The following is a 17,795-nucleotide window of genomic DNA, read 5'->3' on the forward strand; positions in this document are numbered from 1 at the left end:
TTCTTGCTTTCTAAAATTTTGTTCCAGGTGAACCTCGGCATTGCTCTGCTATGTACTGTCTTATAAGTACTGCGCGCTAACCGATTGCGCCACTGGAGCTATTAAATATTGAAAAAATTCCAAACACCATCGTCTTTAGTTAGATCTATCATTCAAGTTGTTCCATGATTTTTTTCTGATTACAGCAGTGATCCTCAAATCTGGCTCGGGAGATCCATTTTCCTGCAGAGTTTAGCTCCAACCCTAATCAAACAAAACTACCTGTGATTTTCTATTGATCCTGAAGACATTGATTAGCAAATTCAGATGTGTTTGATTAGGGTTAGAGCTAAATACTGCAGGAAAGTTGATCTTGCCAGCTGAATATGAGGACCACTGGATTACAGCAATCTTGTATACAACAGATGTTTTATATTATCCAATGAACTTTGAGCCTACTGAAATGCTTCATGCTTGTCTCTTGACACACCGCGGCAACGATAACACTGTATGACACATGGATCACATGAAATTCATGCACGAAGCACACTACTAACAAGCTGCTTATCTGAAACAGTTGTGTTAATAAAGAGAGACATGCAAAACACACAAAGATGGGGGGCTCGCGGACTGGAATTGGGAACCGCTGTTCTAACTCATTACAGCAATCTGTTTATATTATCCCATGTAGCTATTTGCTTTCTAAAGCCTTGCTCCAGGTGAGGCTCAAACTCATAACCTCAGCACTGCTCTGCTGTTTTACAAGTACCAGGCAATGACTGATTGCGCCACAACCACATTAACAACACCGTGTTCTTTAGTTAGACTTATCATTCAAGTTGTTCCATTAGTTTTCTTCTAACTGATCTAAGCAATCTGGTTTCCAACAGATCTTTTTTATTATCCCCTGTACTCTCATTAGCTACTGAAATGCTTCTTGCTTTCTAATATTTTGTTCCAGGTGAGGCTCGAACTCACAACCTCGGCATTGCTCTGCTATGTACTGTCTTATAAGTACCGCACGCTAACCGATTGCGCCACTGGAGCTATTAGATCTTGAAAAAATTCCAAACACCATCGTCTTTAGTTAGATCTATCATTCAAGTTGTTCCATGATTTTTTTCTGATTACAGCAGTGATCCTCAAATCTGGCTCGGGAGATCCACTTTCCTGCAGAGTTTAGCTCCAACCCTAATCAAACAAAACTACCTGTGATTTTTCATTGATCCTGAAGACATTGATTAGCAAATTCAGATGTGTTTGATTAGGGTTAGAGCTAAACACTGCAGGAAAGTTGATCTCGCCAGCTGAATTTGAGGATCACTGGATTACAGCAATCTTGTATACAACAGATCTTTTATATTATCCAATGAACTTTGAGCCTACTGAAATGCTTCATGCTTGTCTCTTGACACACCGCGGCCACGATAACACTGTATGACACATGGATCGCGTGAGGTTCATGCACGAAGCACACTACTAACAAGCTGATTATCTGAAACAGTTGTGTTAATAAATAGAGACATGCAAAACACACAAAGATGGGGGGCTCGCGGACTGGAATTGGGAACCGCTGTTCTAACTGATTACAGCAATCTGTTTATATTATCCCATGTAGCTATTTGCTTTCTAAAGCCTTGCTCCAGGTGAGGCTCAAACTCATAACCTCAGCACTGCTCTGCTGTTTTACAAGTACCAGGCAATGACTGATTGTGCCACAACCACATTAACAACACTGTGTTCTTTAGTTAGACTTATCATTCAAGTTGTTCCATTAGTTTTCTTCTAACTGATCTAAGCAATCTGGTTTCCAACTGATCTTTTTTATTATCCTCTGTACTCTCATTAGCTACTGAAATGCTTCTTGCTTTCTAAAATTTTGTTCCAGGTGAGGCTCGAACTCACAACCTCGGCATTGCTCTGCTATGTACTGTCTTATAAGTACCGCGCGCTAACCGATTGCGCCACTGGAGCTATTAGATCTTGAAAAAATTCCAAACACCATCGTCTTTAGTTAGATCTATCATTCAAGTTGTTCCATTAATTTTTTCTGATTACAGCAGTGATCCTCAAATCTGGCTCGGGAGATCCACTTTCCTGCAGAGTTTAGCTCCAACCCTAATCAAACAAAACTACCTGTGATTTTTCATTGATCCTGAAGACATTGATTAGCAAATTCAGATGTGTTTGATTAGGGTTAGACCTAAACACTGCAGGAAAGTTGATCTCGCCAGCTGAATTTGAGGATCACTGGATTACAGCAATCTTGTATACAACTGATCTTTTATATTATCCAATGAACTTTGAGCCTACTGAAATGCTTCATGCTTGTCTCTTGACACACCGCGGCCACGATAACACTGTATGACACATGGATCGCGTGAGGTTCATGCACGAAGCACACTACTAACAAGCTGATTATCTGAAACAGTTGTGTTAATAAATAGAGACATGCAAAACACACAAAGATGGGGGGCTCGCGGACTGGAATTGGGAACCGCTGTTCTAACTGATTACAGCAATCTGTTTATATTATCCCATGTAGCTATTTGCTTTCTAAAGCCTTACTCCAGGTGAGGCTCAAACTCATAACCTCAGCACTGCTCTGCTGTTTTACAAGTACCAGGCAATGACTGATTGCGCCACAACCACATTAACAACACCGTGTTCTTTAGTTAGACTTATCATTCAAGTTGTTCCATTAGTTTTCTTCTAACTGATCTAAGCAATCTGGTTTCCAACAGATCTTTTTTATTATCCCCTGTACTCTCATTAGCTACTGAAATGCTTCTTGCTTTCTAAAATTTTGTTCCAGGTGAGGCTCGAACTCACAACCTCGGCATTGCTCTGCTATGTACTGTCTTATAAGTACCGCGCGCTAACCGATAGCGCCACTGGAGCTATTAAATCTTGAAAAAATTCCAAACACCATCGTCTTTAGTTAGATCTATCATTCAAGTTGTTCCATGAATTTTTTTCTGATTACAGCAGTGATCCTCAAATCTGGCTCGGGAGATCCACTTTCCTGCAGAGTTTAGCTCCAACCCTAATCAAACAAAACTACCTGTGATTTTCTATTGATCCTGAAGACATTGATTAGCAAATTCAGATGTGTTTGATTAGGGTTAGAGCTAAACACTGCAGGAAAGTTGGTCTTGCCAGCTGAATTTGAGGATCACTGGATTACAGCAATCTTGTATACAACAGATGTTTTATATTATCCAATGAACTTTGAGCCTACTGAAATGCTTCATGCTTGTCACTTGACACACTGCGGCAACGATAACACTGTATGACACATGGATCATATGAAATTCATGCACGAAGCACACTACTAACAAGCTGATTATCTGAAACAGTTGTGTTAATAAAGAGAGACATGCAAAACACACAAAGATGGGGGGCTCGGGGACTGGAATGGGGAACCGCTGTTCTAACTGATTACAGCAATCTGTTTATATTATCCCATGTAGCTATTTGCTTTCTAAAGCCTTGCTCCAGGTGAGGGCTCAAACTCATAACCTCAGCACTGCTCTGCTGTTTTACAAGTACCAGGCAATGACTGATTGCGCCACAACCGCATTAACAACATGTTCTTTAGTTAGACTTATCATTCAAGTTGTTCCATTAGTTTTCTTCTAACTGATCTAAGCAATCTGGTTTCCAACAGATCTTTTTTATTATCCCCTGTACTCTCATTAGCTACTGAAATGCTTCTTGCTTTCTAAAATTTTGTTCCAGGTGAGGCTCGAACTCACAACCTCGGCATTGCTCTGCTATGTACTGTCTTATAAGTACCGCGCGCTAACCGATTGCGCCACTGGAGCTATTAGATCTTGAAAAACTTCCAAACACCATCGTCTTTAGTTAGATCTATCATTCAAGTTGTTCCATGAAATTTTTTCTGATTACAGCAGTGATCCTCAAATATGGCGCGGGAGATCCACTTTCCTGCAGAGTTTAGCTCCAACCCTAATCAAACAAAACTACCTGTGATTTTTCATTGATCCTGAAGACATTGATTAGCAAATTCAGATGTGTTTGATTAGGGTTAGAGCTAAATACTGCAGGAAAGTTGATCTCGCCAGCTGAATTTGAGGATCACTGGATTACAGCAATCTTGTATACAACAGATCTTTTATATTATCCAATGAACTTTGAGCTTACTGAAATGCTTCATGCTTGTCTCTTGACACACCGCGGCCACAATAACACTGTATGACACATGGAACGTGTGAAGTTCATGCACGAAGCACACTACTAACAAGCTGATTATCTGAAACAGTTGTGTTAATAAATAGAGACATGCAAAACACACAAAGATGGGGGGCTTGCGGACTGGAATTGGGAACCGCTGTTCTAACTGATTACAGCGATCTGTTTATATTATGCCATGTAGCTACTTGCTTTCTAAAGGCTTGCTCCAGGTGAGGCTCAAACTCATAACCTCAACACTGCTCTGCTGTTTTACAAGTACCAGGCACTGACTGATTGCGCCACAACCGCATTAACAACACCGTGTTCTTTAGTTAGACTTATCATTCAAGTTGTTCCATTAGTTTTCTTCTAACTGATCTAAGCAATCTGGTTTCCAACAGATCTTTTTTATTATCCCCTGTACTCTCATTAGCTACTGAAATGCTTCTTGCTTTCTAAAATTTTGTTCCAGGTGAGGTTCGAACTCACTACCTCGGCATTGCTCTGCTATGTACTGTCTTATAAGTACCGCACGCTAACCGATTGCGCCACTGGAGCTATAAAATCTTGAAAAAATTCCAAACACCATCGTCTTTAGTTAGATCTATTATTCAAGTTGTTCCATGAATTTTTTCTGATTACAGCAGTGATCCTCAAATCTGGCTCGGGAGATCCACTTTCCTGCAGAGTTTAGCTCCAACCCTAATCAAACAAAACTACCTGTGATTTTTCATTGATCCTGAAGACATTGATTAGCAATTTCAGATGTGTTTCATTAGGGTTAGAGCTAAACACTGCAGGAAAGTTGATCTCGCCAGCTGAATTTGAGGATCACTGGATTACAGCAATCTTGTATACAACAGATCTTTTATATTATCCAATGAACTTTGAGCCTACTGAAATGCTTCATGCTTGTCTCTTGACACACCGTGGCCACGATAACACTGTATGACACATGGATCGCGTGAGGTTCATGCACGAAGCACACTACTAACAAGCTGATTATCTGAAACAGTTGGGTTAATAAATAGAGACATGCAAAACACACAAAGATGGGGGGCTCGCAGACTGGAATCCACTGTTCTAACTGATTACAGCAATCTGTTTATATTATCCCATGTAGCTATTTGCTTTCTAAAGCCTTGCTCCAGGTGAGGCTCAAACTCATAACCTCAGCACTGCTCTGCTGTTTTACAAGTACCAGGCAATGACTGATTGCACCACAACCACATTAACAACACCGTGTTCTTTAGTTAGACTTATCATTCAAGTTGTTCCATTAGTTTTCTTCTAACTGATCTAAGCAATCTGGTTTCCAACAGATCTTTTTTATTATCCCCTGTACTCTCATTAGCTACTGAAATGCTTCTTGCTTTCTAAAATTTTGTTCCAGGTGAGGCTCGAACTCATAACCTCGGCATTGCTCTGCTATGTACTGTCTTATAAGTACCGCGCGCTAACCGATTGCGCCACTGGAGCTATTAGATCTTGAAAAACTTCCAAACACCATCGTCTTCAGTTAGATCTATCATTCAAGTTGTTCCATGAAATTTTTTCTGATTACAGCAGTGATCCTCAAATCTGGCTCGGGAGATCCACTTTCCTGCAGAGTTTAGCTCCAACCCTAATCAAACAAAACTACCTGTGATTTTTCATTGATCCTGAAGACATTGATTAGCAAATTCAGATGTGTTTGATTAGGGTTAGAGCTAAATACTGCAGGAAAGTTGATCTCGCCAGCTGAATTTGAGGATCACTGGATTACAGCAATCTTGTATACAACAGATCTTTTATATTATCCAATGAACTTTGAGCTTACTGAAATGCTTCATGCTTGTCTCTTGACACACCGCGGCCACAATAACACTGTATGACACATGGATCGCGTGAAGTTCATGCACGAAGCACACTACTAACAAGCTGATTATCTGAAACAGTTGTGTTAATAAATAGAGACATGCAAAACACACAAAAGTGGGGGGCTTGCGGACTGGAATTGGGAACCGCTGTTCTAACTGATTACAGCGATCTGTTTATATTATGCCATGTAGCTACTTGCTTTCTAAAGGCTTGCTCCAGGTGAGGCTCAAACTCATAACCTCAGCACTGCTCTGCTGTTTTACAAGTACGAGGCACTGACTGATTGCGCCACAACCGCATTAACAACACCGTGTTCTTTAGTTAGACTTATCATTCAAGTTGTTCCATTAGTTTTCTTCTAACTGATCTAAGCAATCTGGTTTCCAACAGATCTTTTTTATTATCCCCTGTACTCTCATTAGCTACTGAAATGCTTCTTGCTTTCTAAAATTTTGTTCCAGGTGAGGTTCGAACTCACTACCTCGGCATTGCTCTGCTATGTACTGTCTTATAAGTGCCGCGCGCTAACCGATTGCGCCACTGGAGCTATTAAATCTTGAAAAAATTCCAAACACCATCGTCTTTAGTTAGATCTATTATTCAAGTTGTTCCATGATTTTTTTCTGATTACAGCAGTGATCCTCAAATCTGGCTCGGGAGATCCACTTTCCTGCAGAGTTTAGCTCCAACCCTAATCAAACAAAACTACCTGTGATTTTTCATTGATCCTGAAGACATTGATTAGCAAATTCAGATGTGTTTGATTAGGGTTAGAGCTAAACACTGCAGGAAAGTTGGTCTCGCCAGCTGAATTTGAGGATCACTGGATTACAGCAATCTTGTATACAACAGATCTTTTATATTATCCAATGAACTTTGAGCTTACTGAAATGCTTCATGCTTGTCTCTTGACACACCGCGGCCACGATAACACTGTATGACACATGGATCGCGTGAGGTTCATGCATGAAGCACACTACTAACAAGCTGATTATCTGAAACAGTTGTGTTAATAAATAGAGACATGCAAAACACACAAAGATGGGGGGCTTGCGGACTGGAATTGGGAACCGCTGTTCTAACTGATTACAGCAATCTGTTTATATTATGCCATGTAGCTACTTGCTTTCTAAAGACTTGCTCCAGGTGAGGCTCAAACTCATAACCTCAGCACTGCTCTGCTGTTTTACAAGAACCAGGCAATGACTGATTGCACCACAACCACATTAACAACACCGTGTTCTTTAGTTAGACTTATCATTCAAGTTGTTCCATTAGTTTTCTTCTAACTGATCTAAGCAATCTGGTTTCCAACAGATCTTTTTTATTATCCCCTGTACACTCATTAGCTACAGAAATGCTTCTTGCTTTCTAAAAGTTTGCTCCAGGTGAGGCTCGAACTCACAACCTCGGCATTGCTCTGCTATGTACTGTCTTATAAGTACCGCGCACTAACCGATTGCGCCACTGGAGCTATTAGATCTTGAAAGAATTCCAAACACCATCGTCTTTAGTTAGATCTATCATTCAAGTTGTTCCATTAATTTTTTCTGATTACAGCAGTGATCCTCAAATCTGGCTCGGGAGATCCACTTTCCTGCAGAGTTTAGCTCCAACCCTAATCAAACAAAACTACCTGTGATTTTTCATTGATCCTGAAGACATTGATTAGCAATTTCAGATGTGTTTGATTAGGGTTAGAGCTAAACACTGCAGGAAAGTTGATCTCGCCAGCTGAATTTGAGGATCACTGGATTACAGCAATCTTGTATACAACAGATCTTTTATATTATCCAATGAACTTTGAGCCTACTGAAATGCTTCATGCTTGTCTCTTGACACACCGCGGCAACGATAACACTGTATGACACATGGATCACATGAAATTCATGCACGAAGCACACTACTAACAAGCTGATTATCTGAAACAGTTGTGTTAATAAATAGAGACATGCAAAACACACAAAGATGGGGGGCTTGCGGACTGGAATTGGGAACCGCTGTTCTAACTGATTACAGCAATCTGTTTATATTATGCCATGTAGCTACTTGCTTTCTAAAGACTTGCTCCAGGTGAGGCTCAAACTCATAACCTCAGCACTGCTCTGCTGTTTTACAAGAACCAGGCAATGACTGATTGCACCACAACCACATTAACAACACCGTGTTCTTTAGTTAGACTTATCATTCAAGTTGTTCCATTAGTTTTCTTCTAACTGATCTAAGCAATCTGGTTTCCAACAGATCTTTTTTATTATCCCCTGTACTCTCATTAGCTACAGAAATGCTTCTTGCTTTCTAAAAGTTTGCTCCAGGTGAGGCTCGAACTCACAACCTCGGCATTGCTCTGCTATGTACTGTCTTATAAGTACCGCGCGCTAACCGATTGCGCCACTGGAGCTATTAGATCTTGAAAGAATTCCAAACACCATCGTCTTTAGTTCGATCTATCATTCAAGTTGTTCCATTAATTTTTTCTGATTACAGCAGTGATCCTCAAATCTGGCTCGGGAGATCCACTTTCCTGCAGAGTTTAGCTCCAACCCTAATCAAACAAAACTACCTGTGATTTTTCATTGATCCTGAAGACATTGATTAGCAATTTCAGATGTGTTTGATTAGGGTTAGAGCTAAACACTGCAGGAAAGTTGATCTCGCCAGCTGAATTTGAGGATCACTGGATTACAGCAATCTTGTATACAACAGATCTTTTATATTATCCAATGAACTTTGAGCCTACTGAAATGCTTCATGCTTGTCTCTTGACACACCGCGGCAACGATAACACTGTATGACACATGGATCACATGAAATTCATGCACGAAGCAGACTACTAACAAGCTGCTTATCTGAAACAGTTGTGTTAACAAAGAGAGACATGCAAAACACACAAAGATGGGGGGCTCGCGGACTGGAATCCGCTGTTCTAACTGATTACAGCAATCTGTTTATATTATCCCATGTAGCTATTTGCTTTCTAAAGCCTTGCTCCAGGTGAGGCTCAAACTCATAACCTCAGCACTGCTCTGCTGTTTTAGAAGTACCAGGCAATGACTGATTGCACCACAACCACATTAACAACACCGTGTTCTTTAGTTAGACTTATCATTCAAGTTGTTCCATTAGTTTTCTTCTAACTGATCTAAGCAATCTGGTTTCCAACAGATCTTTTTTATTATCCCCTGTACTCTCATTAGCTACTGAAATGCTTCTTGCTTTCTAAAATTTTGTTCCAGGTGAGGCTCGAACTCACAACCTCGGCATTGCTCTGCTATGTACTGTCTCATAAGTACCGCGCGCTAACCGATTGCGCCACTGGAGCTATTAGATCTTGAAAAAATTCCAAACACCATCGTCTTTAGTTAGATCTATCATTCAAGTTGTTCCATGATTTTTTTCTGATTACAGCAGTGATCCTCAAATCTGGCTCGGGAGATCCACTTTCCTGCAGAGTTTAGCTCCAACCCTAATCAAACAAAACTACCTGTGATTTTTCATTGATCCTGAAGACATTGATTAGCAAATTCAGATGTGTTTGATTAGGGTTAGAGCTAAACACTGCAGGAAAGTTGATCTCGCCAGCTGAATTTGAGGATCACTGGATTACAGCAATCTTGTATACAACAGATCTTTTATATTATCCAATGAACTTTGAGCCTACTGAAATGCTTTATTCTTGTCTCTTGACACACCGCGGCCACGATAACACTGTATGACACATGGATCGCGTGAAGTTCATGCACGAAGCACCCTACTAACAAGCTGATTATCTGAAACAGTTGTGTTAATAAATAGAGACATGCAAAACACACAAAGATGGGGGGCTTGCGGACTGGAATTGGGAACCGCTGTTCTAACTGATTACAGCAATCTGTTTATATTATGCCATGTAGCTACTTGCTTTCTAAAGACTTGCTCCAGGTGAGGCTCAAACTCATAACCTCAGCACTGCTCTGCTGTTTTACAAGAACCAGGCACTGACTGATTGCACCACAACCGCATTAACAACACCGTATTTTTTTGTTAGACTTATCATTCAAGTTGTTCCATTAGTTTTCTTGTAACTGATCTAAGCAATCTGGTTTCCAACAGATCTTTTTTATTATCCCCTGTACTCTCATTAGCTACTGAAATGCTTCTTGCTTTCTAAAATTTTGTTCCAGGTGAGGCTCGAACTCACAACCTCGGCATTGCTCTGCTATGTACTGTCTTATAAGTACCGCGCGCTAACCGATTGCGCCACTGGAGCTATTAGATCTTGAAAAAATTCCAAACACCATCGTCTTTAGTTAGATCTATCATTCAAGTTGTTCCATGATTTTTTTCTGATTACAGCAGTGATCCTCAAATCTGGCTCGGGAGATCCACTTTCCTGCAGAGTTTAGCTCCAACCCTAATCAAACAAAACTACCTGTGATTTTTCATTGATCCTGAAGACATTGATTAGCAAATTCAGATGTGTTTGATTAGGGTTAGAGCTAAACACTGCAGGAAAGTTGGTCTCGCCAGCTGAATTTGAGGATCACTGGATTACAGCAATCTTGTATACAACAGATCTTTTATATTATCCAATGAACTTTGAGCTTACTGAAATGCTTCATGCTTGTCTCTTGACACCGCGGCCACGATAACACTGTATGACACATGGATCGCGTGAGGTTCATGCATGAAGCACACTACTAACAAGCTGATTATCTGAAACAGTTGTGTTAATAAATAGAGACATGCAAAACACACAAAGATGGGGGGCTTGCGGACTGGAATTGGGAACCGCTGTTCTAACTGATTACAGCAATCTGTTTATATTATGCCATGTAGCTACTTGCTTTCTAAAGACTTGCTCCAGGTGAGGCTCAAACTCATAACCTCAGCACTGCTCTGCTGTTTTACAAGAACCAGGCAATGACTGATTGCACCACAACCACGTTAACAACACCGTGTTCTTTAGTTAGACTTATCATTCAAGTTGTTCCATTAGTTTTCTTCTAACTGATCTAAGCAATCTGGTTTCCAACAGATCTTTTTTATTATCCCCTGTACACTCATTAGCTACAGAAATGCTTCTTGCTTTCTAAAAGTTTGCTCCAGGTGAGGCTCGAACTCACAACCTCGGCATTGCTCTGCTATGTACTGTCTTATAAGTACCGCGCGCTAACCGATTGCGCCACTGGAGCTATTAGATCTTGAAAGAATTCCAAACACCATCGTATTTAGTTAGATCTATCATTCAAGTTGTTCCATTAATTTTTTCTGATTACAGCAGTGATCCTCAAATCTGGCTCGGGAGATCCACTTTCCTGCAGAGTTTAGCTCCAACCCTAATCAAACAAAACTACCTGTGATTTTTCATTGATCCTGAAGACATTGATTAGCAATTTCAGATGTGTTTGATTAGGGTTAGAGCTAAACACTGCAGGAAAGTTGATCTCGCCAGCTGAATTTGAGGATCACTGGATTACAGCAATCTTGTATACAACAGATCTTTTATATTATCCAATGAACTTTGAGCCTACTGAAATGCTTCATGCTTGTCTCTTGACACACCGCGGCAACGATAACACTGTATGACACATGGATCACATGAAATTCATGCACAAAGCACACTACTAACAAGCTGATTATCTGAAACAGTTGTGTTAATAAATAGAGACATGCAAAACACACAAAGATGGGGGGCTTGCGGACTGGAATTGGGAACCGCTGTTCTAACTGATTACAGCAATCTGTTTATATTATGCCATGTAGCTACTTGCTTTCTAAAGACTTGCTCCAGGTGAGGCTCAAACTCATAACCTCAGCACTGCTCTGCTGTTTTACAAGAACCAGGCAATGACTGATTGCACCACAACCACATTAACAACACCGTGTTCTTTAGTTAGACTTATCATTCAAGTTGTTCCATTAGTTTTCTTCTAACTGATCTAAGCAATCTGGTTTCCAACAGATCTTTTTTATTATCCCCTGTACTCTCATTAGCTACAGAAATGCTTCTTGCTTTCTAAAAGTTTGCTCCAGGTGAGGCTCGAACTCACAACCTCGGCATTGCTCTGCTATGTACTGTCTTATAAGTACCGCGCGCTAACCGATTGCGCCACTGGAGCTATTAGATCTTGAAAGAATTCCAAACACCATCGTCTTTAGTTAGATCTATCATTCAAGTTGTTCCATTAATTTTTTCTGATTACAGCAGTGATCCTCAAATCTGGCTCGGGAGATCCACTTTCCTGCAGAGTTTAGCTCCAACCCCAATCAAACAAAACTACCTGTGATTTTTCATTGATCCTGAAGACATTGATTAGCAATTTCAGATGTGTTTGATTAGGGTTAGAGCTAAACACTGCAGGAAAGTTGATCTCGCCAGCTGAATTTGAGGATCACTGGATTACAGCAATCTTGTATACAACAGATCTTTTATATTATGCAATGAACTTTGAGCCTACTGAAATGCTTCATGCTTGTCTCTTGACACACCGCGGCAACGATAACACTGTATGACACATGGATCACATGAAATTCATGCACGAAGCAGACTACTAACAAGCTGCTTATCTGAAACAGTTGTGTTAACAAAGAGAGACATGCAAAACACACAAAGATGGGGGGCTCGCGGACTGGAATCCGCTGTTCTAACTGATTACAGCAATCTGTTTATATTATCCCATGTAGCTATTTGCTTTCTAAAGCCTTGCTCCAGGTGAGGCTCAAACTCATAACCTCAGCACTGCTCTGCTGTTTTAGAAGTACCAGGCAATGACTGATTGCACCACAACCACATTAACAACACCGTGTTCTTTAGTTAGACTTATCATTCAAGTTGTTCCATTAGTTTTCTTCTAACTGATCTAAGCAATCTGGTTTCCAACAGATCTTTTTTATTATCCCCTGTACTCTCATTAGCTACTGAAATGCTTCTTGCTTTCTAAAATTTTGTTCCAGGTGAGGCTCGAACTCACAACCTCGGCATTGCTCTGCTATGTACTGTCTCATAAGTACCGCGCGCTAACCGATTGCGCCACTGGAGCTATTAGATCTTGAAAAAATTCCAAACACCATCGTCTTTAGTTAGATCTATCATTCAAGTTGTTCCATGATTTTTTTCTGATTACAGCAGTGATCCTCAAATCTGGCTCGGGAGATCCACTTTCCTGCAGAGTTTAGCTCCAACCCTAATCAAACAAAACTACCTGTGATTTTTCATTGATCCTGAAGACATTGATTAGCAAATTCAGATGTGTTTGATTAGGGTTAGAGCTAAACACTGCAGGAAAGTTGATCTCGCCAGCTGAATTTGAGGATCACTGGATTACAGCAATCTTGTATACAACAGATCTTTTATATTATCCAATGAACTTTGAGCCTACTGAAATGCTTTATTCTTGTCTCTTGACACACCGCGGCCACGATAACACTGTATGACACATGGATCGCGTGAAGTTCATGCACGAAGCACCCTACTAACAAGCTGATTATCTGAAACAGTTGTGTTAATAAAGAGAGACATGCAAAACACACAAAGATGAGGGGCTCGCGGACTGGAATTGGGAACCGCTGTTCTAACTGATTACAGCAATCTGTTTATATTATCCCATGTAGCTATTTGCTTTCTAAAGCCTTGCTCCAGGTGAGGCTCAAACTCATAACCTCAGCACTGCTCTGCTGTTTTACAAGTACCAGGCAATGACTGATTGCGCCACAACCGCATTAGCAACACCGTGTTCTTTAGTTAGACTTATCATTCAAGTTGTTCCATTAGTTTTCTTCTAACTGATCTAAGCAATCTGGTTTCCAACAGATCTTTTTTATTATCCCCTGTACTCTCATTAGCTACTGAAATGCTTCTTGCTTTCTAAAATTTTGTTCCAGGTGAGGCTCGAACTCATAACCTTGGCATTGCTCTGCTATGTACTGTCTTATAAGTACCGCGCGCTAACCGATTGCGCCACTGGAGCTATTAGATATTGAAAAAATTCCAAACACCATCGTCTTTAGTTAGATCTATCATTCAAGTTGTTCCATTAGTTTTTTCTGATTACAGCAGTGATCCTCAAATCTGGCTCGGGAGATCCACTTTCCTGCAGAGTTTAGCTCCAACCCTAATCAAACAAAACTACCTGTGATTTTTCATTGATCCTGAAGACATTGATTAGCAAATTCAGATGTGTTTGATTAGGGTTAGAGCTAAACACTGCAGGAAAGTTGGTCTCGCCAGCTGAATTTGAGGATCACTGGATTACAGCAATCTTGTATACAACAGATCTTTTATATTATCCAATGAACTTTGAGCTTACTGAAATGCTTCATGCTTGTCTCTTGACACCGCGGCCACGATAACACTGTATGACACATGGATCGCGTGAGGTTCATGCATGAAGCACACTACTAACAAGCTGATTATCTGAAACAGTTGTGTTAATAAATAGAGACATGCAAAACACACAAAGATGGGGGGCTTGCGGACTGGAATTGGGAACCGCTGTTCTAACTGATTACAGCAATCTGTTTATATTATGCCATGTAGCTACTTGCTTTCTAAAGACTTGCTCCAGGTGAGGCTCAAACTCATAACCTCAGCACTGCTCTGCTGTTTTACAAGAACCAGGCAATGACTGATTGCACCACAACCACGTTAACAACACCGTGTTCTTTAGTTAGACTTATCATTCAAGTTGTTCCATTAGTTTTCTTCTAACTGATCTAAGCAATCTGGTTTCCAACAGATCTTTTTTATTATCCCCTGTACACTCATTAGCTACAGAAATGCTTCTTGCTTTCTAAAAGTTTGCTCCAGGTGAGGCTCGAACTCACAACCTCGGCATTGCTCTGCTATGTACTGTCTTATAAGTACCGCGCGCTAACCGATTGCGCCACTGGAGCTATTAGATCGTGAAAGAATTCCAAACACCATCGTCTTTAGTTAGATCTATCATTCAAGTTGTTCCATTAATTTTTTCTGATTACAGCAGTGATCCTCAAATCTGGCTCGGGAGATCCACTTTCCTGCAGAGTTTAGCTCCAACCCTAATCAAACAAAACTACCTGTGATTTTTCATTGATCCTGAAGACATTGATTAGCAATTTCAGATGTGTTTGATTAGGGTCAGAGCTAAACACTGCAGGAAAGTTGATCTCGCCAGCTGAATTTGAGGATCACTGGATTACAGCAATCTTGTATACAACAGATCTTTTATATTATCCAATGAACTTTGAGCCTACTGAAATGCTTCATGCTTGTCTCTTGACACACCGCGGCAACGATAACACTGTATGACACATGGATCACATGAAATTCATGCACAAAGCACACTACTAACAAGCTGATTATCTGAAACAGTTGTGTTAATAAATAGAGACATGCAAAACACACAAAGATGGGGGGCTTGCGGACTGGAATTGGGAACCGCTGTTCTAACTGATTACAGCAATCTGTTTATATTATGCCATGTAGCTACTTGCTTTCTAAAGACTTGCTCCAGGTGAGGCTCAAACTCATAACCTCAGCACTGCTCTGCTGTTTTACAAGAACCAGGCAATGACTGATTGCACCACAACCACATTAACAACACCGTGTTCTTTAGTTAGACTTATCATTCAAGTTGTTCCATTAGTTTTCTTCTAACTGATCTAAGCAATCTGGTTTCCAACAGATCTTTTTTATTATCCCCTGTACTCTCATTAGCTACAGAAATGCTTCTTGCTTTCTAAAAGTTTGCTCCAGGTGAGGCTCGAACTCACAACCTCGGCATTGCTCTGCTATGTACTGTCTTATAAGTACCGCGCGCTAACCGATTGCGCCACTGGAGCTATTAGATCTTGAAAGAATTCCAAACACCATCGTCTTTAGTTAGATCTATCATTCAAGTTGTTCCATTAATTTTTTCTGATTACAGCAGTGATCCTCAAATCTGGCTCGGGAGATCCACTTTCCTGCAGAGTTTAGCTCCAACCCCAATCAAACAAAACTACCTGTGATTTTTCATTGATCCTGAAGACATTGATTAGCAATTTCAGATGTGTTTGATTAGGGTTAGAGCTAAACACTGCAGGAAAGTTGATCTCGCCAGCTGAATTTGAGGATCACTGGATTACAGCAATCTTGTATACAACAGATCTTTTATATTATGCAATGAACTTTGAGCCTACTGAAATGCTTCATGCTTGTCTCTTGACACACCGCGGCAACGATAACACTGTATGACACATGGATCACATGAAATTCATGCACGAAGCAGACTACTAACAAGCTGCTTATCTGAAACAGTTGTGTTAACAAAGAGAGACATGCAAAACACACAAAGATGGGGGGCTCGCGGACTGGAATCCGCTGTTCTAACTGATTACAGCAATCTGTTTATATTATCCCATGTAGCTATTTGCTTTCTAAAGCCTTGCTCCAGGTGAGGCTCAAACTCATAACCTCAGCACTGCTCTGCTGTTTTAGAAGTACCAGGCAATGACTGATTGCACCACAACCACATTAACAACACCGTGTTCTTTAGTTAGACTTATCATTCAAGTTGTTCCATTAGTTTTCTTCTAACTGATCTAAGCAATCTGGTTTCCAACAGATCTTTTTTATTATCCCCTGTACTCTCATTAGCTACTGAAATGCTTCTTGCTTTCTAAAATTTTGTTCCAGGTGAGGCTCGAACTCACAACCTCGGCATTGCTCTGCTATGTACTGTCTCATAAGTACCGCGCGCTAACCGATTGCGCCACTGGAGCTATTAGATCTTGAAAAAATTCCAAACACCATCGTCTTTAGTTAGATCTATCATTCAAGTTGTTCCATGATTTTTTTCTGATTACAGCAGTGATCCTCAAATCTGGCTCGGGAGATCCACTTTCCTGCAGAGTTTAGCTCCAACCCTAATCAAACAAAACTACCTGTGATTTTTCATTGATCCTGAAGACATTGATTAGCAAATTCAGATGTGTTTGATTAGGGTTAGAGCTAAACACTGCAGGAAAGTTGATCTCGCCAGCTGAATTTGAGGATCACTGGATTACAGCAATCTTGTATACAACAGATCTTTTATATTATCCAATGAACTTTGAGCCTACTGAAATGCTTTATTCTTGTCTCTTGACACACCGCGGCCACGATAACACTGTATGACACATGGATCGCGTGAAGTTCATGCACGAAGCACCCTACTAACAAGCTGATTATCTGAAACAGTTGTGTTAATAAAGAGAGACATGCAAAACACACAAAGATGGGGGGCTCGCGGACTGGAATTGGGAACCGCTGTTCTAACTGATTACAGCAATCTGTTTATATTATCCCATGTAGCTATTTGCTTTCTAAAGCCTTGCTCCAGGTGAGGCTCAAACTCATAACCTCAGCACTGCTCTGCTGTTTTACAAGTACCAGGCAATGACTGATTGCGCCACAACCGCATTAGCAACACCGTGTTCTTTAGTTAGACTTATCATTCAAGTTGTTCCATTAGTTTTCTTCTAACTGATCTAAGCAATCTGGTTTCCAACAGATCTTTTTTATTATCCCCTGTACTCTCATTAGCTACTGAAATGCTTCTTGCTTTCTAAAATTTTGTTCCAGGTGAGGCTCGAACTCATAACCTTGGCATTGCTCTGCTATGTACTGTCTTATAAGTACCGCGCGCTAACCGATTGCGCCACTGGAGCTATTAGATATTGAAAAAATTCCAAACACCATCGTCTTTAGTTAGATCTATCATTCAAGTTGTTCCATTAGTTTTTTCTGATTACAGCAGTGATCCTCAAATCTGGCTCGG

At 40.5% G+C, this 17,795-nt stretch overlaps 19 non-coding genes across 19 annotated transcripts; all 19 read right to left on the minus strand.

The window, feature by feature from the left end:
• Positions 1-932: 932 nt before the first annotated feature.
• trnai-uau (transfer RNA isoleucine (anticodon UAU)) lies at positions 933-1,026 on the minus strand. Its single transcript has 2 exons — positions 989-1,026; positions 933-968 (listed from the first exon to the last, which is right to left on the minus strand). It is a non-coding gene; the product is annotated as a tRNA-Ile (tRNA).
• Positions 1,027-1,859: 833 nt separating this feature from the next.
• trnai-uau (transfer RNA isoleucine (anticodon UAU)) lies at positions 1,860-1,953 on the minus strand. The gene is made up of 2 exons: positions 1,916-1,953; positions 1,860-1,895 (listed from the first exon to the last, which is right to left on the minus strand). It is a non-coding gene; the product is annotated as a tRNA-Ile (tRNA).
• An 833-nt stretch (positions 1,954-2,786) lies between these two features.
• Positions 2,787-2,880, minus strand: trnai-uau (transfer RNA isoleucine (anticodon UAU)). Its single transcript has 2 exons — positions 2,843-2,880; positions 2,787-2,822 (listed from the first exon to the last, which is right to left on the minus strand). It is a non-coding gene; the product is annotated as a tRNA-Ile (tRNA).
• An 832-nt stretch (positions 2,881-3,712) lies between these two features.
• On the minus strand, positions 3,713-3,806 carry trnai-uau (transfer RNA isoleucine (anticodon UAU)). Its single transcript has 2 exons — positions 3,769-3,806; positions 3,713-3,748 (listed from the first exon to the last, which is right to left on the minus strand). It is a non-coding gene; the product is annotated as a tRNA-Ile (tRNA).
• Positions 3,807-4,640: 834 nt separating this feature from the next.
• Positions 4,641-4,734, minus strand: trnai-uau (transfer RNA isoleucine (anticodon UAU)). The gene is made up of 2 exons: positions 4,697-4,734; positions 4,641-4,676 (listed from the first exon to the last, which is right to left on the minus strand). It is a non-coding gene; the product is annotated as a tRNA-Ile (tRNA).
• An 827-nt stretch (positions 4,735-5,561) lies between these two features.
• On the minus strand, positions 5,562-5,655 carry trnai-uau (transfer RNA isoleucine (anticodon UAU)). The gene is made up of 2 exons: positions 5,618-5,655; positions 5,562-5,597 (listed from the first exon to the last, which is right to left on the minus strand). It is a non-coding gene; the product is annotated as a tRNA-Ile (tRNA).
• Positions 5,656-6,489: 834 nt separating this feature from the next.
• trnai-uau (transfer RNA isoleucine (anticodon UAU)) lies at positions 6,490-6,583 on the minus strand. The gene is made up of 2 exons: positions 6,546-6,583; positions 6,490-6,525 (listed from the first exon to the last, which is right to left on the minus strand). It is a non-coding gene; the product is annotated as a tRNA-Ile (tRNA).
• Positions 6,584-7,416: 833 nt separating this feature from the next.
• Positions 7,417-7,510, minus strand: trnai-uau (transfer RNA isoleucine (anticodon UAU)). Its single transcript has 2 exons — positions 7,473-7,510; positions 7,417-7,452 (listed from the first exon to the last, which is right to left on the minus strand). It is a non-coding gene; the product is annotated as a tRNA-Ile (tRNA).
• An 833-nt stretch (positions 7,511-8,343) lies between these two features.
• Positions 8,344-8,437, minus strand: trnai-uau (transfer RNA isoleucine (anticodon UAU)). Its single transcript has 2 exons — positions 8,400-8,437; positions 8,344-8,379 (listed from the first exon to the last, which is right to left on the minus strand). It is a non-coding gene; the product is annotated as a tRNA-Ile (tRNA).
• An 827-nt stretch (positions 8,438-9,264) lies between these two features.
• Positions 9,265-9,358, minus strand: trnai-uau (transfer RNA isoleucine (anticodon UAU)). Its single transcript has 2 exons — positions 9,321-9,358; positions 9,265-9,300 (listed from the first exon to the last, which is right to left on the minus strand). It is a non-coding gene; the product is annotated as a tRNA-Ile (tRNA).
• An 833-nt stretch (positions 9,359-10,191) lies between these two features.
• On the minus strand, positions 10,192-10,285 carry trnai-uau (transfer RNA isoleucine (anticodon UAU)). The gene is made up of 2 exons: positions 10,248-10,285; positions 10,192-10,227 (listed from the first exon to the last, which is right to left on the minus strand). It is a non-coding gene; the product is annotated as a tRNA-Ile (tRNA).
• An 831-nt stretch (positions 10,286-11,116) lies between these two features.
• trnai-uau (transfer RNA isoleucine (anticodon UAU)) lies at positions 11,117-11,210 on the minus strand. The gene is made up of 2 exons: positions 11,173-11,210; positions 11,117-11,152 (listed from the first exon to the last, which is right to left on the minus strand). It is a non-coding gene; the product is annotated as a tRNA-Ile (tRNA).
• Positions 11,211-12,043: 833 nt separating this feature from the next.
• trnai-uau (transfer RNA isoleucine (anticodon UAU)) lies at positions 12,044-12,137 on the minus strand. Its single transcript has 2 exons — positions 12,100-12,137; positions 12,044-12,079 (listed from the first exon to the last, which is right to left on the minus strand). It is a non-coding gene; the product is annotated as a tRNA-Ile (tRNA).
• An 827-nt stretch (positions 12,138-12,964) lies between these two features.
• Positions 12,965-13,058, minus strand: trnai-uau (transfer RNA isoleucine (anticodon UAU)). The gene is made up of 2 exons: positions 13,021-13,058; positions 12,965-13,000 (listed from the first exon to the last, which is right to left on the minus strand). It is a non-coding gene; the product is annotated as a tRNA-Ile (tRNA).
• Positions 13,059-13,891: 833 nt separating this feature from the next.
• On the minus strand, positions 13,892-13,985 carry trnai-uau (transfer RNA isoleucine (anticodon UAU)). Its single transcript has 2 exons — positions 13,948-13,985; positions 13,892-13,927 (listed from the first exon to the last, which is right to left on the minus strand). It is a non-coding gene; the product is annotated as a tRNA-Ile (tRNA).
• An 831-nt stretch (positions 13,986-14,816) lies between these two features.
• On the minus strand, positions 14,817-14,910 carry trnai-uau (transfer RNA isoleucine (anticodon UAU)). Its single transcript has 2 exons — positions 14,873-14,910; positions 14,817-14,852 (listed from the first exon to the last, which is right to left on the minus strand). It is a non-coding gene; the product is annotated as a tRNA-Ile (tRNA).
• An 833-nt stretch (positions 14,911-15,743) lies between these two features.
• trnai-uau (transfer RNA isoleucine (anticodon UAU)) lies at positions 15,744-15,837 on the minus strand. The gene is made up of 2 exons: positions 15,800-15,837; positions 15,744-15,779 (listed from the first exon to the last, which is right to left on the minus strand). It is a non-coding gene; the product is annotated as a tRNA-Ile (tRNA).
• Positions 15,838-16,664: 827 nt separating this feature from the next.
• On the minus strand, positions 16,665-16,758 carry trnai-uau (transfer RNA isoleucine (anticodon UAU)). Its single transcript has 2 exons — positions 16,721-16,758; positions 16,665-16,700 (listed from the first exon to the last, which is right to left on the minus strand). It is a non-coding gene; the product is annotated as a tRNA-Ile (tRNA).
• Positions 16,759-17,591: 833 nt separating this feature from the next.
• trnai-uau (transfer RNA isoleucine (anticodon UAU)) lies at positions 17,592-17,685 on the minus strand. Its single transcript has 2 exons — positions 17,648-17,685; positions 17,592-17,627 (listed from the first exon to the last, which is right to left on the minus strand). It is a non-coding gene; the product is annotated as a tRNA-Ile (tRNA).
• Positions 17,686-17,795: the final 110 nt, after the last annotated feature.

Source organism: Carassius carassius, chromosome 46, assembly GCF_963082965.1.
Source record: "Carassius carassius chromosome 46, fCarCar2.1, whole genome shotgun sequence".
Taxonomy (NCBI): Eukaryota; Metazoa; Chordata; class Actinopteri; order Cypriniformes; family Cyprinidae; genus Carassius; species Carassius carassius.